The 24,142-nt window shown below is 44.4% G+C and overlaps 1 long non-coding RNA gene across 1 annotated transcript; it reads left to right on the plus strand.

The window, feature by feature from the left end:
* Positions 1–15,537: 15,537 nt before the first annotated feature.
* Positions 15,538–21,079, plus strand: LOC308194044. Its single transcript, XR_013950200.1, has 4 exons — positions 15,538–15,665; positions 16,481–16,626; positions 17,451–17,644; positions 18,358–21,079. It is a non-coding gene; the product is annotated as an uncharacterized lncRNA (long non-coding RNA).
* Positions 21,080–24,142: the final 3,063 nt, after the last annotated feature.

The raw sequence follows: 24,142 nt of genomic DNA on the forward strand, positions 1-24,142 counted from the left end.
ATGCCGACGCACACAATTCCCACGGCATTCTTAGGCTTTGCTCTGGGGTACAATTCCCACCACGGGGGCTGTGCTGGTGTCCTGTGCTCCATCTAACCCTGAAACCTCCGAGGGATCCCAGGGCAGAGCTAGGCACAGATTTCGGTTGAAGCAGTTTAACGAACGCCAGCCTCATTGTGCTGTGTTGTTTTTGTGGGTGTCTGCACCTTTCAAGCGAGCTCCAATTAGAAGACGAGGGGGGGAGAGGAGAGGGAAAGAAAGGGGGAGTAAATAGAGGCAAAAACGATTCAGCTCTCAGCAAATCCGCAGCCTGTTTGTCGGACAGATGGAGCCGGGCAGTGGATGGCTTTGCTGCAGCCTGGCCCCCGAGCAGGTGGGTATTTTGGAAGCGACGAGCAGTTTGCCCCCCTAATTCGCGGCGGCGCGGCTCACACCGGACATATGTCGATAACAACTCCGCTTGGCTCCTGCTGTCGCAGGAATCGGAACGCGCTCGCCCCTCCCCACCTGCTCTGGAAAGAAATTGCCGGAATAAAAAAACAAACAAACAAAAAGTTAGGGACACTTGTTGCACTGGAGTGGGAAGGACAAACGAGGGCTCAGAAGCGCACGGGCGTGATTTCACTTAAGGGCTAATTGCTGAGCAGCTTTCATTAAGAGACCATCGTGGTTGGGCCAGCAGTGTTCTGAACGTATATGCAGATGGGCAGATGGCCCTTTGCTGTGCTACAGACAGACGCATCTAATGTTACAGATGGATTATTATGTTGATTCGTTGCTGAAAGAAAAACTTATCTCACAATAGGGCGTTCGTTTGAGCACGGTTCCTTCTCGAGCTTATGTTCCTCCCCAGTATTGCTGGGTTTCACTCCACGAAACAAAGTTCTCAGTCAGCAAGGCTAGTGTTTCCCCTTCTGTGCTGCAAAAAGAGAAAGAAAAAAAGTTAAAGAGCCCGTCTAAGAGTAAAACGATCCTTTTGGGAACCTGGAAGATGCCGTTTAACTTCAGCGGCTGTTGGCTGGGGCAGGGGGCACCTTTGGTAAGTGGTGTTTGCTCTTCGTCTTTCTAACCCATACTGAGCTGTGGTCATTCCTTTTTCAAGTCCTAAAACATCCCTGGGTTAGGAAAGAGATCTGGGACAGACGGATGGAAGAGGAGACAGTTTGAAGCTCAAGCTAACCTGCCCAGAAGATGATATTTTAGCAACAAGCAGCAACATGGCTATTGGATTGGTAGACATGGGTCAAAATGCATGCATTGCCATCGTGGTGGGATGACCGATGACCGTGGTACTTCCACAACAAACACTAAGAGGTGTTTTTAAAGACAGCAAGGTATCTCGTCTTGTTATTGGAAATGCTCTCTCCTGCTTGTGCAGTGTGGGGGCAGAGGCAATGTGAGGGCTGTCCTGTCCCACGTCCAAGAGAAATGAGACACGGGACCAGGTGGATGGTTGGATTCTGGCCGACCATTGCTCTCCTCGGGCTGGTGCCAAAACTTGCTTCTGGCTTCTCTCATGGTGATCTTCCTGGACTGTATGTTTTGTCATGGCCCTGTCAAAGCTGGTTCATTTCCTCAGGACGCTGGGGAACATTCCATGGGACAGTAGAGCAGAGGGAGGAGAGTCAAGTAACATCCTCAAGCACCACTTCTTACCAGCTTTGTTGTAGCTGTGACAAAAATAGCACTCTTGTTTCATCACGTTTCCAAAAAATAATAATAATAACAATAAAAAAGGGGAGTGAGGTGTTAAAAAGAAGTGGTAAAAAAATCGCTTCTTCTACTTGACCCTGATATCTTGACATTGAATTTCTATCCATTAGACAAACACTCCTGCTCCTCATCTACCCAGCCTTTGTAACTTGGTGTTGTCATCCCAAGCAGAGCTCTACCACAAGTCTGGCCAACAAGAGAAAGGCAAACAGAAGATGAACTTGGAGATAGGAAATTTGGAACTACCTGTGGTGCAAACAAGGCAGTAATGCTAAATCTGGATGGCACTGCATGCTTTAATAATGAAGCAGCAGCAGAAGGTCCCAAAAATAAGAGCAGAAATTGTCCCACAGCTGAGATATGTGGCACAGCTGTTGTGTCACTCTCCACTAACAGGCTGTCCTGAGATCACACCTTTTCTCTCACGCTGTACAAGGTGTGATTTAACTCACCCACTGCCCCAGGGGGATCTGATGAATTAAAAATCAGTGGTGCTTCTCCAAATAGTGGAGGATGTTGTGTGTCAAATGCTGAAAATGAACCTCAAGTGATGGCTTAGGTTTGCCAGCTGTTACCTGGGCAGACATGCCTGCCACCTGGGCTTAATGCAGGATTTCAGATGTGTCTGGACAGTCATTAAAAGTCTGACTGTCTGGTTCACAGCTTGTCCCAGTGATGAAGTCTCGAGGTTTGGGTCCAAATAGTCCCCACCAGTGCCTGTGTATGAGGCTTGGTGGAGCTCTGTAGGGATGGGAGCTATGGAGGACCTCAAAATATGATGAAAGCCTGCAGATAAGGGAGGTCTCCAATAAATAAGCAGAGCACTTATCTATGGTTGCAGAACAGACAATCACAGAAGCCAGCAGAATTTAGGACAGAAACATGTTAAATACTGGGAAAATTTGTTGCATAACATGAAGTAACATTACACAACGCAGGGAATGGGATACAGTGCTTAAAACAGAAAAACGACCATATGACCTTTTAGTTTTAGTTTCTGAATGAAATCAACTGTCATTATGCAACAGTTGACCTGTCCATAAAATAGGGGAGTTGATGTTTACCTACATCCTTGGCATGCGAGTCATCAATTAATATTTGCAAGGCAGTTGGAGGACTTTGGATGAATGACTGCAGGTACAAAGATATGCGTTGGAGTTTCCTCACCGTCAGACATAATGCAGTCCATGTGTCTGTGTACAACCACTTGGGGCCACAAACAGATTTCCTACAGGAATGGTGTGGTTTCAAATAGGAAAGAAACATAACTCATGATTAATTAGTTAACCTTACCCTACAATGCCTTATGCCTAGGAGACATTGTGGCCACGCTATGGATGCATTTGTCATATTCAAACTAGGAAATGGTTTCTGTACTGGCCATGACAGGCCAGACTAGATGACCTCTGTGGATCTTCTTGGCCTCAGTTTCAGTGAATCCGTGCATCCTATCATAGTATGAAAATACATTTACTTAAACATGCCAGCCATACCAAACAACACTACCTTCAGTGGTCCCTACCTCCTCCAGCTGTCTGATGCTACCAGCCTGATGCTATTTCCCAAACTCTGCTGGAAGCTTTACAGAGGAGTGATGCTGCAGGCAAGGGAAGCTGTTTGGGGCAAGGTTTGGTAGAAGGCCTCTGCCTTCAGCAGCTCCCTGTGTGACTGTCATGACCTCATTCCTTTAAAAGAGCTCAGCACTCCGCCTCCAAGTTCTGGGGAAAAAAACAGGCCATTCATTTGCTGTGCCTAAACGGGATTTGAACTAATCCTTAAAATCTGGCCCAAATATTTCTTCTATAATTAAAAAAAAAAAAAAAGGAAAAAATTATAATTCTTAGAGTTATAATTGTCAAGGAAATTCTGGTGTCTTTGTTATCTGAGACATGCCCCTTGAGATTTCTCACATCTATATTTTGCTGAGAAGCAGTGGGACCGTCTTTCCATATGGCTCAAGAAAACAAGGCAGTCAAAGCAAAGACAGAGAGAATTTTAGGACTGCAGTGATAACATCTTCTGAAGAGTTTATAGTGACCTCGCTGCTTTGCATTGTGACTTAGTTGACTGTTTTTTGAAAAACACAGAGTGATACAAATCAGAATTTGAGAGGGAAACAAACAGCCCATCAGTTTGAGGGGAAAAAAATGCATGAAAGCCAGATCTTGCTGGTAGCTTGTTGATGTTTCTGTGCTCTTTCTGTAGGAAGGAGACCCTCAGCTCTCTGTGAAGGAAGGGTTCGAGCCGGCAACAAGTCAGGACGTCCTTGTGAAGGTGTGAGAGAACGTGAGTATTGGGGCTCGTCTGCCTTTGAAGCCACCTTTGTGTGAGCAAGAACTGGATCTTTCCTGCAAAGGTAGGTCTGTGCTTTGCAGAGATGAGAGCATGCAGTTTGCAGCTAAACTAGGAGATGAGTAGGTGTCTAAATTGTTTTATACGTATCCAGGTCAGGATTGGAAAAGGAGAGAGATTTTCTCCTCTGCTGCCTGTAAGATCCAGATGCAGCATCTGCAAAGCACAGGTTATGTTCACAATCAGTAGGTTTCCATCTAGCCTAGCTGAGGTCTTACTTTTTCTCTAGATGGTTCACTTCAGCTATAGCCTCCATCCTGCTTTTCTCCTTGTAGAATCACAATTTCCAAGCTGTCATCCCAACTGCATAAAGGAAGATGCTGGCTCAGTGTGTTAACACCACACTGAATATTTATAGCACAGAATAAAAAAGTAAAGGTGAAATGTGTAGCCCAGGACTCATGGCTCTTTCTTGTGTGCTCCTGGGAATGGAATTTTTGTCCATTGGACTTGAGCTGCTCTAAAAAGTACAGAACAAAAGCTGATCTTAAAAGTGATCCGCTAAGGAATAAATGGCAGGCGCCGTCTTTGTTATTCATGTGTGGTGCTCAAAGAGCACTTGAAATGGTTGGGATTTTCTGTGGATGTATGTATTTTTTATTATTCTGCTTGGGTTTTGGGGCATTTTGGTGTTTGTCTAAGCATTGGCTCAAGCATATGTCTCTCCTGAAATGCATTATGGCTGGCTGGGAAAACCACATGTTGGTGACATCAGGGGACACATGTGAGTGAAATGGGCATAAATGGGAAAAGCCGGGTGTCTGGGGCTGTGATATCCTCTGAGAGGCAGCCTGGCTTTTGTCTCTCACTTAATTTTATTTCTGCACCACGCAATTTACACACTGAATCATGCTCAGCAGCCGTATTCACAAGCTGGCATAAATTTATTTTCATCTGCTGGCCAATTATACCAACTGCCTCAACTGTTGTTTATTTTCTTCTGTTGCATCCTCTTGAGTTACCATTAACAGTGTCCCTTTTGAGTAGAGATGGGCTTTTTGGCACCGGGGCCTGTCGGCCTGCCAAACTAATGGACCATATCTGTTATCTAACAAGTCGTAAAGGCTCCAGTTTCAGGACAGCTTGCAGTTGCTGTGGCCACCTGCAGTGCACTGGCAGGGGTACAGGCCACTGCCCGGGTGGGACGTGTCACCCCAGCTCAAGCGTGTCCTTTGGCACGGGTCTGCTCTTAGGGGGGGACACTTATGGGCTTTGCTTTGGAGAACAACGGCCTTTCTGTGGCTGACAGCCTCACCTCCCGGGGTGAGGAGGCCCCTGCACACGGCTGCTCTGGATGCTGCTCCACCAGCCGGAGAAGGACCTGGCTACAGGGAGATCCTGAGAAACCTCTGCCAAGCAAGGCTGCAGGAGGGAAGAGCCCCACAAGGTAAGGACCCCTCCATCTGGGGAAGCTGTTAATTAAAATGATGAATTAATCAGTCTGAAAAGCAGCAAAGGGAAGAACATCTTTTACGTGATGCAACTAGAACTCTGACCTCTTTTGAGTAGCACCTCCTTATACCGGCTGTGCAAGTCAGGTCCTACCTTTGCAAGACCCTTTGGGCACGCAGCCCCCAATTCCTTCTCCTCCAGTTCCTTCTCTTAGCTTGTAGGACATGCTGCGTTTGAGCCAGCAGGGCTTTTGTGCTCTGCCCGCATGCAAACTCAGAGCCAACTCCACTCAAATCACCCCTGACTTGCAAAATACTCCAGCCCTCTGTCACTTTACTGTCTTTGTGGTCACTTGTGCTCTATTTGCTGTGGGTTGTTTACTGCCAACATTGGAGACTCATCTGGAACTGGAAAGCTGAGCTGTCTCCTTTCTGCCCTGACAGCCGGGGTGTCCCGGTGCCAGCAGACATAGCAGGGTGCTGGAGGACTACAGCCTGCTACAGCTGAAGCAGCACCACACATAGACCACGTGCAGGACCACAGAGGGGGTTTCAGACCACAGCTTGCATTTGCAGGGCTAACAGTTCAGGAGAAAAATGTCTTTCTTGTCAAATGAGTGCCTTTGAGCCATGCTTTCTCACAGATGCTCTCCCTGTTGTACATGGGGATGTTTTTTATGTTCACCGTCACACTTCAGAAAAACTTTTCCAGGGCATGGCAATGAGCATGTTTTAGCTGGTCATTTTGAACAGAAGGGTGCCAGGCAGGGTGACAGTCCGTCAGAGCCAGGGTGTGCATCTTGGTGGCCAGGTGGGCCAGCAGGCTCTGTGCTGAACCAGGGAGACAGAGTTGCCTTCAACCCTGGAGGCCTGGACAGGAAAATGAGGAGACACCACAGTTAAATGGTTTGGTCAACCTGTGGGCCTCTTGACAGACTTGGTGTGTACCCAAGCTCCCAAAGGACAAAGCTCCTGTACAGCCCATTCTGAGCTGCAATTGTGTTTGTTTTTCAAGCCAATTCTAATTCAAAATGATCCAAAACCTGGACCCTACATTTTTTGCCTTTACTGCGGGAATGAGTACTCTGGCAATGCCACAGCAAATGCCACCTCCTTGCAGATCTGGGAGAGCCTTCACACGACTATTTGGCAGCACGTCTGATAGTTGTAGGCCAAAAATGTTCGCATGTGAACACAGCAAGCAGGCTCAGCAGCCTGGAGGTGCAAGCTCCTTGTTCCTTTTGAGTCACTTGTGCAAGAAACCCCTCGCGTGGTTACTGCCGTGCAGGGCAGCTCGTCACCACACACAGCCCTAGGCGATGGTGCTGCAGAACGGCCTCATTTCTAGACGTGCTGCTGACACCACAACATCCTTGACTCCGCCAGGCCAGTGGGTTCCCTGCATCCTCTTAGGCACCACAGTTTCAATCTGCCTTCAGTTTGAGGGCTGAGCCAAAAAGCAATGCTCTGCACGCCTCCTCCGAGAGGGTCTGCTGTCTGCTCTCAAGAGGGGCAGGACGTGCAGGCAGAGACAGGCCTCGTGCTGCCAAGTTCAGAGTCATTTCCTCCTCCCCGGTGCTCGAGGCTGTCTGGAGCAGAGGTTGGACTTGAGGCTCATCTGTAGCCCTCAGCAATCTTCTCATAAACAGGAAAGAGCCCCACGGGGAGGACGACAAGACAGCAATCAGTTCTGCTCTGATCTTTTGTTCTTCCCCTCCCCTTTTGTCTTAAAACTAACAATGCCTCGCTTGATTTGTTGCACAAGAGAGCTGCCAGATGGAAATAAAGCAAAGTACTTCAAGAGCGTGGCAGTCCGCAGCGAGGCCTGCCGCTTGCAGCGCGGGATGGCAGTGGCCAGATCCTGTGTGCAGCTGAGGAAATGCCACCTACCGGGCCTGCTCCCTGCCTGCAGCGCCGGCCTTGCAAAAAAGGCTCTGCACAGGACAGGAAAGAAAGTCGGCGCGACCACAGCTGCTGCCTGGGAGAGGGCAGCTGTAGACCTTTCCATGGCAAGACCAGCAGAAATTATTTAGGGGTGGGGGGTGGGGATCTAAAGATGACAAGGACTTCGGGTTCTGTGGCTGGAGGGTGTTCTTTCCCAGGCCTTCCAGCACAAAAGAGCAGAGGGAGCCCTACCGGGGGGGTTAGACAGCATGCAGGGCGTTATCTCAGCCCTATGACAAGTTTTGTGTTTGGTTTCCTTCCGTAATATCACTGTGACAAAGGGGAGGGAAACCTTTTGTTCATCAAATGTTCTCTCCAGCTTTTTGCTGCAGCACCCCTGTGCTTGCTGGCAGCCTCCCCGAGTGCCAGAAGGTGATCAGGAAATCCTCCCTTGTGCTAGCGAGGCTTGTCCTGCTCTGGGGGGCAATGGGCAAGGGGCTTCACAGCAGGAATCTCCTTTCTTAAAGCAGATCTCTTCAAAACAGAAGAAAAGCATTGGTACTCTTCTGTGTGATCTGTTTCTGGCCCTTCAAGAAGAAACCTGCCACTGAAAATATGGATGGCTTAGTGGGCAGTTTGTACTGCATTCAGGAGGCATGGCCTATAGTCATAAGGATACCCAGCTGGAGTAAGAAGTAGGAGCCAGGTCTCTGCTGAATGCCCACATTTCCAGGTCTCATTCTTCTCCACCTGACATATTTCTAACTCCATGAGTCTTACTTTTGTGGCTACCTGTTGGGCCAGCCTCAACAGGACATGCCTTTGACCCAGTAGCAACAGTGCCCCTCTGTTTAAGTCACCTTCCTGCGACGTGGGAAGTTGAATCTTTTCTAGGTGGAGAAGGAACTCTGGTTTCTCACATTCAGGGTGAGCTGCTGCCAGAGAGCAGTACTGTGCAATGCAGCTCCTGGCAGCTATTTTCAGGTATTGTAATGCCTCAGCTGACTTTTTGTAACTCATCTTTGTCACTTGGGGTCGTACCAACAGAGGATCCTGACTCCTCTTTGGCAGCTAAAGTACCATGGAAAACAGCATGGGAGTTTCCTTCCAAGGTTCCTTCTTTCCACGGCTCTCCAAGACCCCAAAAGAGGTGTGTGAGGGTTTAGATCCATTACATGCCTACAAAGCACTCAGCTGAAGACAGCCACATCGCTAAGTTATTATAGCCCATGTGTGCCTCAGGGGGGGCGAGGTGGTTAATGACTAACTTGTAAAACTGCTTGGTGCATGGGTGAACTGAGTAGGTGTTTTCAGAAACAGCTGTGCCAGTTTCCCCTGTCAGGATGGGCTTGGGTGCTGGCCAACTTTCCTGTCACTCTCCGTTTGCAAAGCTTTGTGTGGTTGAGTTTTGGTTTCTGAAACCTGTCAGGCACCACTGAAACTCAAAAGCAGCATGTTTTTAGCATTATTTCAGAGCTTGCTTGGTTTTGCAGGACTTATTATTGTGAATACCAATGTTTAATACTCTGTTAAGATGCTGAAGTCAACAGACTACTACCTGGAAGCACCAATTTCTGACTTAAACACTAATTATACCAGAAAAAGCCCAAATCCATTTGGTTGATGCTCATCAAACTAAGAGCTCTATGGTCAAGGGTCTTTACGTACTATCTGGAAAGTTGGGCTTGAGTATGGGTAGGAACTAGCAACGTGACCATTTTGGCATCCTAGTTTTTAATGTCCCAAATCATAAATCTTTCAGTGTATTTAGCACTTTGTATGAAAGTCTCCCTAGAAAGGCCTGTCTTCTATTGACTGAAAGTACATTTGTTCATCTATCACAGAAGCCGCTGGCAGGTCCCTGCCTCTTACAGCCACATGTGGTTGCGACCTGGAGAAAGCTCTTTTCAATCGGAGGTGCAGACTTTTACTTCACAGGATTCATTGCCTGGGAACAGTATCAGATGAACTAGATTTTGTACACCAGCCCCAATTTGACACATGCAATATAATTTACCTGTCTTCTGCTCTTGATGCCCAGACTTTGTCCGTTGAGCTATTGAACCTGTTGTGTCCCCTGATGCTGATATTTCTGGAGAAACTGGGGGCTTGTAGAATGAGCTGTTCCGATACAAAACGGGAAATGGGAGTTTCCACCGAGTGATACTATTTATAAGCAAATAGTAATGGCATTAAACTGGAATCCCTGCTGTTCCTGATGCCACTCAAAGAACAGGTGGTTGTTACTGTCCCATTATGGGTTCTACGGGTGTGAAAGGCGCAGCTTGTTTTGAACCGTTTCTCATTTATTCTTATCACACCCGAGCACCTGTGAGTCAGAGGTCTGTCTCTGGCTTTCTTTCCTTCTTTCAGTCTACCTTTGAAGACTAAAAGCTTGGGTTTTTGGAAGATCTTGTCACATATGTCTAATTTGGCCATCTCAGAATGAAATACCTGAAGGATCTCAGGCTGCTAATTACCCTGTCCTCTGCACGTGTTAAGTGTGACATCTGGGTACACTGCTATAAATTGTGAGTAATCAAGCTTCTTGCAAAGAACCTAAGCCAGGGCTGGAGGAAATTAAATCTGCAGATAGAGCAGCTCCTTTCTGGTGCCACTGCATTCAGGGCCCCATCCCTCTATCAGCTTTTTTAAAGCTGGAAAGTTGATTCAGTCGCTTGGCATACAGGTGCCATTCCAAGTATCTTCATGCTGCATTTTGTTGTTTTGCTATCTCCTTATTAAGAACAATTGATCAAGGCTGTGTAAAATCTCCACAACTTTGGAGTGTGCGATAGACTTTATTTTGTTCTCTGCCCTTCTCCAATAATTCCTATCACTCTCTTTTTCAAAGTGACTGAACTGGAATTTTCAGACAATTACTCACAATTACTCTAATCCATTTCCTCTGTATGGCTAGGATGAATTCTCCCACATACATTAACGTGTGTTTATTGACGCTGAATTTTACCAGTGGTTTCATTGTCTGGTCACTCAGTGTCATAAGATCTTCCCATGATTATTCACATTCAGGCTTAGATCTGAAAATCCTGGATAACTTTTAGCAGCTGATCACTTGGTCGTTTCATTGCTCATCCCTCTTCCATATCACTGTGATCGCAGTAAACTGATGAACTTGCAGCACAAGTTCTTGGGGGACTCTCCAGAAACTTCCTCTATTATATATGTCAGAATGTGTAAACTCCATATGGCTCCATTATTTATTGCTCTTATTCAATTAGTTTGAGTGTGGGGATTCTCCATCCTTGATGGTGTTCAAAAGTAGGGCAGACAGCTCTGAAGTTGACCCCATTTTGAGCAGAGGTTGGAGTAGGGGTCTCCAGAGGTCCCTTCCAACCTAAATTATTCCATGACTTTAAAATTAGGCTGGACTCTAATACTAGGTTTCTCCTCAAGGGACAGCAGTCCAAGGTGATGTATTAGGAGGTGTCATCTACTAAAGCCCAATTCTAGCATCCTAAATATTGTCTGTAAATTTGCCAGACAGGTATTCTTGAGTATTCTTGGCATGTTGGAACAACATGAGCAAAACAGCTCAGGAAGTGCTTTTCAAGCATTTTGTCCATGTGTTCGGTTGGTGTTTCTGGGATGTGCCTATCTTGAGAAAGAGGTTGTAAATTGATATTCTGCCACTGTCTTATCTTGGGTTGTCAGTCCATTTTTGGATCCAGTGCTTGTTATAATAAAATGATGACTGGAAAACAAAGCTCATGTCAGCCCTTACCAGCAGGGCATTCTCTTGAAGATAAAGAGCTAGAAGGCAGCATGGTAGAAACACTGAATTCTATCAGAGCCAGCAGCAAAACACTTAAATGCTGAAATAATTTAGCATTTGCTGAAAGCAAGAACTACCCATATGAAAGACACTAATCTGTCATAGACTTTAAGGCTAGAAGGGATTATGATGATCTTTCAGTCTAACCTCCTACATAATTCAGACCATAAGATATCATTTCACATTGAGCTCATAGCTTCCAAATGAGCTTGAAAAAGGCATCCACTCTTGACTGAAGTACTCACAGTGATGGGGATTCCACCCTATCTTTGGCAGATGATGGTAAGATTAGTTATCCTGACAGTTCAGAAAAATACAATCTATTTCAGTGCTTTATTTCAGCTTTCATCCACTGGGATTTGTGATGCTTTTTGCAAGATTAAGTGTTCTTCTACTCTCAGGGGAAGTTTGGCTTCCAAGAGCAATTTTGACTAACTGTCTTACCTTTTTCAGTGTGTGGTTAAAGCCCCAGTAGGACCCAGAAGAACTATTTCTGTCTGGGTTGTAGACATTTCAGATAACCTTGACATTAGCTTGTTTCTGCTAACAGTGATCCTCTGTAAAACAGAGATAATGGTACCTCCCTCCCTCTCACAGGTGTTGGCTGGGAAGAAAATAAACAAAAATAAAAATAAAAAATTAACATTTCTCAAACGCTATAGTGGGAGGCAAATATCAAATCAGTCACAGGTCAGAGGCTGTATATTGCATTCCAAAATAAGGTTTAGTGCAGTGATCTTATCTACTGGAAACTGAGGTCCTCTGATATTGCTACAGGATATAAGCCACATTTTCATATATGGATATTGGAATCAAGAAACCACATCTGAAAACATTGGTTTACAGCAATAGTTGAATACACATGAAAGAGAGAAGGTATTTGGGAATAATAGGGGTTAATTGCTTCCTTTGTAAGGGACCTTGGTATAAAGTATTGTAGACCTTGTTACAAGTGTTTCTCATAGGAAAAGACTTATAAAGACATAAAAACAGAAGCTAACCTATTTAATTCAGTTAATCTACCTACTTTAAATGGGGCTTTTACTTGTAATGGAGCCAGTGGTCTCAGTTACCAGCCACACCATTTACAGTCAAAGGTTAGACCAAAATAGCTCCCAGGTCCTTCTAATTTTCTATTTTTGTCAATGATCTACTTAAATGCTGACTACCTCCCATTTAGGACACTCAGATCAATCTAATTGGCTAAGCACCAGTTAACTGCACAGTGGCAGAGGAGTGGCTCACCTCCCTATATTTAAAATGAATGTCTACGTGATGTCCTTGTGGTGGATGACTAGGGCCAGGCCTGGCACTGCCAACTGCAGAGTCATGGCTGAGGACCGAGGAAGATGCTCCACCTCTCTACAAGGCTGGTGTCTCCCATGCTGTTGTTCTCGGGTGCTCAAGACATGATATGCTATGTAGGGATGAGTCAAGATAGAGGATGATCTCCTCACTTTGCCTCACGTGCTAGGACCAGCTTGTTCACTGAGAGCTCACCAGGCTGGAGGCAGTTTTGCTGGTGATGGGGAACGACACAGCAACGTGTGAGTGCTCTCAGCCATGTGCCAGGGAGCAGGTCTCTGCTCATAAAGCAGATTTGACCTCCTCCTTACGGTCAAAGGAGGTTTTTCCTGTTGTCCACTGTTTTCTGTTACGCATAAGCGACGTCTGTGGCTTTATTTATCTAATGTCCCAAATGCATGTGGTGCAGAGCTGGTATTTAGGCTCAAGCCAACAGCTCAGAAACCCATCCCCATTTTTGTACACGGGGATTGAAAGACTAAGATTGAAAGACTGAGAGGCATTTGCCTCTCTCTGCTTTCCTGTTGACAAGTTATCATAGGCAGAGCTGTCTCCAAGTCTGTATGACAGAAATCATTCATCCACTATGGCAAAAACAGATATTGAATCAGAAATCTGAGCCTTCTTCCAGATTATTCTGGGGTGAAGGCTTTGGTCAAGTGCCTTATGTAGCTGCTTTAAATCATTTGCATGTTCACAAAGAGTGATTCAGCATTAACCTGCTAGGACAATGTGCAGAAGAGGTTGGGTCCTGCTTTCGGAGTGTTTTCTCTGCACGCTTGTCTACATAGTGCCAAAGAGTCTCACCTTTGGATTTTCAGCCTCTGAATACCATGCGGGAACAGACTTTTGAAAATCCACCCCACCTTGTTATATACAAGGCTACCTAGACTCTAAAGAATGCAAATGAAAAAGGAATTTTCCTCTCTTCTCTCTCTGTTCTTACATGCAAGCAGCTCAAATAGATGAGTCCTGGGATGGAGTCGTCAGCAGGGAGAGGGTGCTCACACCCGTGGCTTTGTTTGGAGACCACATCCAGTCCGTACAGGGCTGCTTAAGAAAAAAACAAAGTCACAGGCCAGATGGAAGAAAGTCCTGGTAGTTGGGCCACAGCTTCCAGCCCAGGCCACAAGTGACCATGGCAAAAATTACAAATTCTTTCATGTTGTTGTGTATTCAATTACATAAATGCTGGGGAACTCAAGTAACAGCCCAGGTCTCTCTTGGAGTAGTAATTACAAAGACTGCTTTGGCAGAATCCTATACAGCTTGAATTGGTTGTTGATGGTTTTTCCTTTTCCTTTTTTCCTTTTCCCAATAGATTTTTTTCCAATGAGAAAGGCTTTGTAAACTAAATTATTATTTCCTTTCAGAAAATTTTGAGGAAAAAATAAAAGGTCTGGCATTTTCCCACCCACCCGTCTTGGATTTCATTCAGACATGCTGTGCTCATGACAATATTTTGGCTTTGACAAATGGGAAACTTTTGGATGCCAGTGTGGAATATAGGTGTGTTTTGTCTCTTCCTTCTGCTGAGGACATGTCCTATGATTTTTTTGCTGATGGTGGTGTTCTTGTTTTGGACTTTTGAGTATCATATTAGCAATATACTGCAGAATGTTTTAATTATCAGTGTTTGTTGCAAGCACTATGCAAACATATTGTTTCTCAGGCTTCTAAAAGCTCTGCTTCTAATATATCACAAAAGAAGTATATCAAAACAGATAATAGCCCCCAGTCCATGCAGTGTGGGAACCCAAGCTTGTACGAAAACTAAATGCCAGGTGCTTATTTTACAGCATGAACTTTTCTGGTGCTTCCCTCCTTGCCATTCCAATGGTATTAGTGCAGTTGAAAAAGAATGGAAAATTTGGTTCTGTTTGATTATATAATATGGGGAAAACTTGTGTGGCATCACTGGTTTGAATTTAATAGCACAGGATCGGTCAGTGGGCTGTTTCTTTGCTCTTTGCTAGAGCTCTGAGCAGGCTTTTCCTCTTCTTTTTTCTTCTTCTGTCTCAGGAAAGGAAAAGGATTTGCCTTCTTTTGGCAAAAAAAGTGTGAATTTTGCCTCTCTTCGGGAACAGTTGGTTCCAACACAACACAGTGTGCAAATCCTGGCTCTTCCTGGGGGCATTTAGTGCACCACATCAGCAACTTTAGTGCATTTTTCTGGCCTGTACCATGCAGCCGTGGCTGGGTGCCCCGGCTGCCCCGGCTGCCCCTGAAGTCATGGGATGTTCTGGAGGGATGGGTGGTCACCAGGTGAACAGGCTGCAAGTAAATAAATAAATAAATAGTTAGCGTCCCGGAGCGTGTATCGGGTTCAGGTCAGCTGGTGTGACCGGGCTGAATGGACGGGAACAGATTTCACTTAAATTTAGCAGCAGTGTTGTGGCTGGAACAGGCTGATGAGAACTTGGCACCTACCTCCTCACCTCGCACCATCTCCCCCCGCGGTAGGGTTGTTGGCCTCCACACAGAGCATTGCGAGCGCGTAGCCCTGGCAAGCACCCTTTAAATAACCTTTTCGCTTCTGCGGACTGTTTTGCTGAGTCGTTTTGGTTTCTTAGCATCCACAACAACCTCTGTGTGCCGGTGCTCTAGAGCAATGGAGGAGTCTCAGTCCCACACAGAATCACAGAATGGCCAAGGCTGGAAGGGGCCTCTCAAGATCATCCAGTCCAACCCCCCTGCTGAGCAGGATCACCTAAAGCGCATTGTGTAGGGTGGCCTCCAGGCAGGTTTGGGATATCTCCAGAGAAGGAGACCCCACAACTTCTCTGGGCAGCCTGTTCCAGTGCTCCGTCACCCTCACTGTGAAGAAGTACCCCCTCATATTGAGCCGGAACTTCCTGTGCTTCAGTTTGTGCTTTTGGCTCAGCAGCCCAGATTTTTTTATTATTATTTTTTATTCTTTTTTAGTAATTTACATGATCCTTTCCAAAGTGTATCAACGTTTGGATTTGGCAATAGCACAAGGGGCTCACCTTTCATTTAAATGTAGTAAGTAATAAATAGAAGACTTCACGGCATGGTGACTATTTGTTGTGGCTGCGTTTAAGGGAACAGAATCAGGTTGCTGTTGTTGAGGGAGCAGGTTCTAATTTTCATTATTCCCTGCAGGAGAAAAATTATTGTGATGCCTTCCGAGTGTTGTGGCCATCTTGAGATAGATCCTCTTGCAGCGGTGATGGCCAGCTCTCTTCCCTGCAGTAATCCAGGTGAGTGCACATGGTGTCTGAGGAAACAATTGCTTAGAGCAAAAAGACTGTGAACCTGTGCGAGTCACTCCAGCCAGGCTTTTATCATCTGCATTTGTGACTTTGTGCTCTGACTCCCCTGCCATTCCATGGGCCAGGTAGCAGATGAATCCATGGGGTTGATCTGCCATCTGCCAAAGCCAGGACCTCCAGGCACCACAGGACCACTCCGTGACACACAGAAGCTGGTCCCACCTTCACCTTCTCCTCAGTCTTTCCCAGCCCTCTCCCTGGACAAGGCAGGTGGGATCTGGGCTTGTTGTGTCTGCCTGTTCTTGGCATCGCTTCCAGGCTTGTCCCTCCAATGCCAGGCCCTGCCATTCATCTGCAGGGACGTGCTGCCTTCGAGACTTTCTAGTGTGACCTTAGGTTCGGGGACATCGGCACAAGCTTTTGGCATGTGGCAACCCCAGCTCCCCTGTGACCACCTCCTTAAATGGATCCCATACAGGCCTGTGAACTTTCTTATCTTAGAGCATGTAAGGGAGCCCACTGAAAACTGTACTGCTGTCAGCCTCCCGTCCACAGGGAAATTGTGGATTCCACTGATATTTTGCTGGAAATTTACAGAGGAAATGTTATTCCATTCCCCAAACCTGTAAAAGTCGTGTTCATTTGCAGGTCATGCTAAATGTCTGGGAAGATAGCAAAAAAGAAAAAGCATATGCCCTATCCATTCTTCCCACATCAACGGAGAAGCCTCCTGCTTTTTTTTTTTTTTTTTTTTTTTTTTAATGCTGGGACAAAATAAACACAAATCATGTTCTGTTTTCTAGCCTGCAACTTCCCACCACAAAGACCCCAGCGCTGCCCACATCACTGTGAACCTGCTGAATGTGGCTGACGTCCCCATCACTGGGATGGGGATAGGGCCACCAAGTTCATGTGGCCCTGCAGAGGACGGATGCCTGCAGCAGTGGAGGTGAGCAATGGATGTTACTGTGGACGAGAGCTGCAGACTGTCATCTTGTCACAGCTCTTTCCAATGATGCTATGTTTGCCTTATTTTGGGCAGCACGCTTAATGACCCCTTAGCATTTACTGCTGCCTTTTTTCAGTTTAATTGGGGAGAAAATAATGTATTTTTTAAAAAGTTGACAGTCTGTGTTTCACGAAGCAACAACCTGTCTTTTTTCTCCCTGCCCATACAGTTTGCATCCACCAGGCTCAACATTGGCTTTCTACCCTTGAGATACAATTGCAGGGTGTGTTAAGCACCCCAAAGGAAGGACTCTCATTTGGTGTCCATGCTGCTTAGCTTGGGTCAGGAGGGTTTGTAGCAGAGATAGAACTTTGAATGCCCATGGTGCTGCAGGTGTCTTTGGACCTTCTCCCAGGGAGGGGAGGAGAGGCATTGGTCTCTACTTTCTGGGTTAAAATGAAATAAAAACAGTGCCCTTTTCCCTGTCCTCCTCCCTGCACAAGACATTTGCCTATGCTGCCTGGGGAGAAGACCTCAGTCAAAGCACTTTCATAGACAAATGAAAGCCCTCTGCACTGAGCTTAGGAGGAACTTTCTGGTTGCGGGAACATTTAGATGAGGATATATGAGCCAGCATTGTGGCTCATCCCTCCGTCTCTTGCCCTCACAGTGACCCCAGCTCAAATCCTTGGCCCGCAGCATGCAACCATGACCAGGGCTGCTTGTGACTCCTCTTGGCTGTGGAGCTTGGAGCTGTTGATGGTGAAATCTGAGGATGGAACCCCAGAGGTAACCTTGCCTTGTGTGGTGACTGCGACCAACAGGTGGCCAAAGCTGCTGGAGCACCCTCATGTCATGCATTCACCGAGGAGTCGCATCGTGGTACAGTGCCTTGGCATGGTGAAGGACAATATCAAGAGCTGTTGGCCACCAGGATGGGGAGAAAGAAAAGGTGCCCATTGTCCCAAACTGGAGTGTGTTGCAACTGCCTGCGGAGCTGGCTTACAAAAGTGATGGGGTAAGTATGTATGGGGAGAAAAAAAACACAAAAGTACTAACAGAATTGACTGGCTAAAACTTCAGCAGAGGCTGTGATTATACTTGTCACCATCTGTTAACCTTCAAAACAGGTGTTGAGCATTTGAAGTGCCAACACGGTCCTCTGGCTGTGATCCGTGTGTGTGCAGACAGTGGTAACACGAACGCGGGCAGGAGGAAGGGGCTGGGGGGCTGCCAAGTGGGCACATGCACAAAAAGGGGATGGCCCCGGGCAGCGTGTGAGATACAAGTGGACTTGGCTGGCTGGGAAAGGTGGAGAACCTCCCGGCAGGGCTGGGACGGAGCAGGACACGTCCTCAGCTGATGGCAAACAGAGCTGCAGGGAGGGCCCTGGGGAAGGGGCTCCTCTTTTATAGGGTGATTTGGCTGATGAAGGCTTTGGGCCAGGTTTATAAAAGTTCTCAGGTTACCAAAATTCAGCTGGAGAAACCTTGACTCCTGCCAAGATCCTTAATTTTGGCTTGCTTTTAGGAATTGGGACTAAAATGTTTTGTTGCACTCTAGTTCTAGCTCAGGGTCGTTCTTTGATATATTTAGGCTTAGTAGCTTTTTTGGAAAGTCATAAAAGTGCTAGACTTTTAGTTTCAATAAGTTTATTTGCAGAAAATTTTCAGTAAGAATGCAACATTTCATTGGGGAAAAGAAAACCAAAACCTTTCATTTTTCTTCTAGGGAGTACTTACATTACCAAACATTGTGATGACAAGCATCTTGGGATCTTGCAAGGCAGTATTGTTAAGTAAATCAACAAGCCGCGTAACACTCAACATGTGAAGGTGAGCGAGTGACGTTCAAGCAGGACTGGGTAGGGCTCTGAGGAGTATCCAAAGAATCTGAAATAAAAGGCTTTGAAGAAAAATGTCAGAGGTAAAGATCTGAAGACTGTGAGGTGCTAATAATTGACAACTGGCATGGCTTGCAAAGCAAAAAGACTATCAACACGCTTAAAAATCTCCTTGTCTTATCTAACTAAATGTAATTAGCACTAAAATCCAAACACAAACTAGGATGGAAGTGTGCTTGTGCCATACGTATGAACAAGATAATCTTGTGCCGGAGTTCCACCATGAGATTTTTTCTAATTCAGCCCATAAGTCAGGTTTTCTGATTGCTTTTTAAAATTATTATTCACCCACATTGTGATGTTGTCCCAAATGAGAACAGCCAAGAAACACCTCATCCCAAAGTGCTTGACAGTCCTCAAACAGAAACAACTGACTGCTGACAAACCAGAAGGTTTTCTCTAATTGCAGATGAAACTCCAGGATCTTTATTTTTTTCTCCCTGCAGTGTTTATAAAACAGACATTGGTTTGGGTGTGAAAGCAGCAGGTTTGGAAAGTATTTCTGTCACTGGAGGTGGTGCTGCAGGGTATAGCCTTGGTTTGGAGTCTGTTTTGTGTATGTTCTGGAATATTGCAAATCATGTTGTGATAACGGAGTAACTATAAACAGTCATTTGGCAGCATATCTTGGTTGTCAGAGACCTGATGCAAATGTGCATTCCCACCTTTGGTTCTCGTCCCATGCCCTCCCACCCTGTTCATGCATTGGGGGTTTCCACCAAAGGTTAAGGCTTATGTGATCCGAGCAAAACTGCTGTCATTTCTTAGCTCGGTGCTGCAAGACAGAGGTGGCTATAGTCTGGCTTTTTGGGGAGGACAGTCATCGTACAAGGGATTTACATCCCCTGCAAGCTTGACTTGTACACATTGTTATTTCACGGTTGAAGCTGGAAGAGTACACACAGCATTTGGGAGAATGGTCTCATTTTCCTTCCTTCAAAAAAAGAGTCAAGGGGCACATCAGATTTCACTGACAGCATTGACTGCATTTCCACTGACCACAGTGGGAATTTGGATACCTCTGTATGTTCCCATGTTCTGATCTGTGATTTCAACCTCACCTCTTCAAACAGGGTCAATTTTAAAGCAAGTGAGATGGTTTGGAAACTGCAAGTGTGTGCCAAGTATTTCAGAAAGTTCAGGACAAAATGAGAATTTGTCTTTTCACCTCAAGGAATTCAACATGCTTTAGTTCAACAAAGAAATTACAGATTTGAAAAAAAAAAAGTGTTTCGGTGATTTACAGAGCCCATGCTTCATGGCTGTTTCTGACTTCAGTAGAGATCAGATGAGGTTGGCAGTTTCTTTTCTACTTTTTCACAGATGCTTTATTTCTTCATTTTGGAGTTTAATTATCTAAGTGTGCATAAAAATAGAGGGGAGAAGAGTATCTCATATCAACTATGGATTTCTGCAGCTGCTCTGGATCACACTGCTTCAAGGCTTTATACCACTCCTAAAATACGATACTGACAAAAGAACTATTACTGCATCACCACAGCTAACTCAAAATTTACAGATTAGAGCTAGTAATCTTCAATGGACCTCCTCCATCCTTCTAAGTTTGATAACAAATATTTATCTCAAGGAACATAAGACTGAATTTTGTGTCACATTTTCCTACCCACAAATGTTTCTTTTCTGGGGGATAAAACTGAATATTTCACATCCTTTCTGAAGATGAGAACAAGTGAAAGCAATCGGTCCTGTCTGTCTCTGTCTTTTGCAACGATTAAGTTTTTGGGTATGGATACTGCTGAGAGGTTTCACTCAACTATGCTTGAAAAAAATCTGCATTTATGGACTCAGGACCTTTGTCAAACAAACTTGAAATTCCATTAAAAGGATAGAAACTTTTAGAAGCTTCATTTTCCATAAATTCTTGCAAAACGTTTTTATTTCCAGTACCTGCTTGAATTCTTTATCGGTTAAATCTTGTATCAAATTTTCTGTTATTCTTACCCTCAGTAAGTGTCAGGCTGACAGACCTATACTTATTTGATCATCTCCTTTACCATGTCCACACATCCCTATGATATTTGCTTTCTCAAATTTCTGCCACTTCTGGACATAAGTGATTAAAATCAACCTCCAGAAGAGCTTCCTAATCTGCTCTTCTAGTAATCCTGCTGCAAGGTATCTGGATGTACTCATATTAACATGTTACTGTAGTAGTGACTGTTTTACATCAGTGTTGATTATGGCTAGAGTCAAAAATGTTCATCTTTTACTTATGAGATGAATACAATATCTGTTTTTCTCCCAGACAAAGAATGGATGTATTTGCTGAACACTTTGGACTTTCTGTATTATTACTGACTGTTCTGATGTTCTTAGTATTCATGGGCTAATAGGATTGGTACGGTTACAATTGTTCCTAATAAGCTCAGACATCTTACTTTTTCTGTGGCCATATGTATTTTCCTGTATCCCTTTGCTTTTTTAGTAATTTTCTGTAGCTCCAAGATTTTAAGGTATTTTCAGTGTTTACAACATCTATCTTCTAAGCATCCAGTCATTCATCTTTACTAGTACTCATTTTGCGTCCTTTTCTAGCCTAAATTGTTTTTGAACCATGTCAGTATGCTTTCTTGCTTACACGGTTATTTTTGTTGTTCTTGATTAGTTCTTTTTACATCCAGGTAAATAATTTTGAGCTACTCAAAACAGGCATCGCATTTTAGTCTTCAATCCTGCCTTATAGTTGGCTTGTACTTGATACAGCTTTGTGAAACTGGCTGTCTTGAAATGTCTTGTGTTTCTAACTGGCTTGGACAGGAATCAAACATAATCACTTCCACCTTCATTACCATTAACTTTTACTTCTTGGTTAGAAAATTGTCATCCACTATTTGTAGAAATTCCAGAAAAGTTAGTACTGCTGGAAGGACATCTTTGATATGTCATTCAGAGTGAAGTTTCCATGACATTACTGTGTGCATGACAGATAAATGGTTTTGGAACTGCCCCACCTGATTTAGAGAGTGGTTTAGCAGTTTGGTGAGGCAGCTATTTTAACCTCCTTTTTACCCATTTGGACATGATCCATAAGTATTCAAAAGCATTTGCTTTTGAGCCATCACTGCTACAGAAGAAATTTAAGCTCAGTTTGACAGGAAATGCCAGCCATGGTCTCCTTTGCACACCTGATCCTCCACTGAAAGGCTATGGTCACTGCCCTCACACCACTCAGGGACATAGATGTTTTCTCTGGGTTTCATTAGCACAAATAGATCAAAAATAGCAATTTGACAATTAATTTTGAAAAATATTTCACAACTGTTGATGAGCATTTTAACTTGTTCTTTAAAGGTTAAAATTTTGAACCTAAACTCTGAGATTCCCTGTCCCCAAAATACCACTTTCTTTTACCACCCCTAAGTTTGATAACTATAGAATGCCTTATCTTTTCAATATTTTATTTTAAAAATTGTACGAGAGAAATAAAACTCCATTTACCCTTAAAAATGCTTCTCTCTAAGCTATGCTCTTGCAGACCCCGGAGAGAACACATGGTAAAGAGGGAAGCAGTAACAAGAATTTCAGGGGCTAACTCATGACTGTGACTCTTGTTATCATCAACAGCATCAAGAAAAAAAACCCCTCTGTAATCGGAAAAATCATACAAAGAAATTCAAGTGACAGAGAGCAGGATTTATCCCTTTATATTCTACTCTTAGTCATTCATTAACCAAGGCTCTCACCATCTTTTGGGATGTATTAATTCAGCAGATCTCTTCTGTGGGGAAGATTTCCCAGCATTTTGGCATCAGTTTTCAGCATTCAAAACTGTTGGTCTAGAAAGGGTTACACAGGATGGCCAGAACATCCTGGGGGGCACCATGGGGACATCGCTGTCCCCAAGCTGATATCTCCCAAGCTTCATGCCCAGGCAAGGGATAAATGTGACTGAATGGCAGATATCAGCCTCTGACAGAGCCTGAAGAAATTCACATGGGGGTTCCCAAGACTTCATCAAATAACCAGATATTGAGATGCAGTCTTAGAGTGTTTTGTCAGCTAAGAAACCATTTAAGACTGAATCCTAGTGAGAGCCAAGTACGTACACGCACAGTGTTTTAAAGAATTAATCATGTCTTCAGATGTGGAGCCTTCTAGTTAGTTTAATTACTGTCCATTTTTTTTCTTTCAGTAGCTAAATGGATCCAGTGACAATGAATCTTATTTCATTTTTAGTAGATGAAAGAGAAGCAGGCTTCAAAACAGATAATGAATTTCTTCTAACTCATCTGGAGACTGAAGAGCCATAATTCTGGTTGATCAGATATGGTCTGCCTCAGAGAGGCACCAGATGTGATCCAGATTTTAAATAGATGCTGCTGCTGTCAAAATGCATTTGCTCCCTCCTGGTGTAACAAAGTGAAGTCCATCTGTCTGGAGTTGTGTACTTTTTTTAGTGGTAATAACAGTTAACATCAACAATAAGCTTTGTCTCATTAGTATCACATAATCCCTACTACTAAGTCCCCAGTTTCTGGTCCCCATATTATTTGCCATGGAAAAAATAAAGACCACAGCAGGAGCTAAGAAGGTCAGTGCATTCTCAGGGTAATCAGCTGTAGTAAATTCAATTCTGACAAGACAAGGCTTGCAAATGTCTAGGGAATTAAGGGATCATCTATAATTTCATATGTTGAGTGGGAAAGTGTCCTTCCAAGCATTTATTAATTACAGATGAAGATGTGTATGGTGGTCATCCTTGGAGACATTTCTTCTGAAAACAAGAAAAATGGACTTAACTGTTTGCTGCTACTTCTAAAGAAAAAAAAAATACTGATCTTAGCACTTAGCCTTGCAATAGTTTCTATCAGTGTTCTTTCTCTCCCAGTTTTTATTACTCTGTCTTATCAACTGATGCCTGTCACCCTGTCTGTAACTTCTTGCACAGAAGTTTTCCACTGTAATCAATAGGGAAGGATTCCCTTGGCTTTAGTGTGGCTCTGTGTCACCTCCCCAGGGTTTGCAGACCTTAAAAAGTAGCTAGACAAGAACAACAGTCAGAAGAGTTTCGCATTTAGAACTGAACCTTTCTTTTAAAGATATCAGAGTATTTTAGAAACCCTATTTACTACCTTCTGAGCCCTGTGGTGTCTGTTCTGTTTTACAGATGAGGAAATTAAAACACAGGGAGGTTAGAAGCTAACTTTTTTCAAGCTGGGCAGCTGAAGGTAAGCACTTACATCCACACCTTTCTCCCTCAAGAGGAAATCTTTGACACTTTCAAACTCACTTTTGTGCCTAGTTTTTGAAAACTTGGGCTTTTAGCTTACCCAAGAGCTCACCAAAAGTCACCAGAATTACTGACAAGTTCATTCAATTGCCTTTAAAAGACTCAAAGTACATGGCTTATTTCCCTTTGTGAGACCAAGGCTGAGGAGGAAAAATGAAAATCCATCAGGGAAGCTAAACACCCAGGGAGGAAAAGAGCTATTTAAGTAAGAGAATAAACCTGCCATGAAAACAGGTTGATCTCAATTAACTAATTAACGTTAATTCATGATCTCATGAATAAGCATAGACTGGAAATTAGGAGGCTTGTAACTACCAAAGGACTGAAAGTTGGAGACAAGTGGGGATTCTGGGAGCAAATAA

Source organism: Anser brachyrhynchus (assembly GCF_964034855.1).
Source record: "Anser brachyrhynchus genome assembly, chromosome: 4".
Lineage (NCBI taxonomy): Eukaryota > Metazoa > Chordata > Aves > Anseriformes > Anatidae > Anser > Anser brachyrhynchus.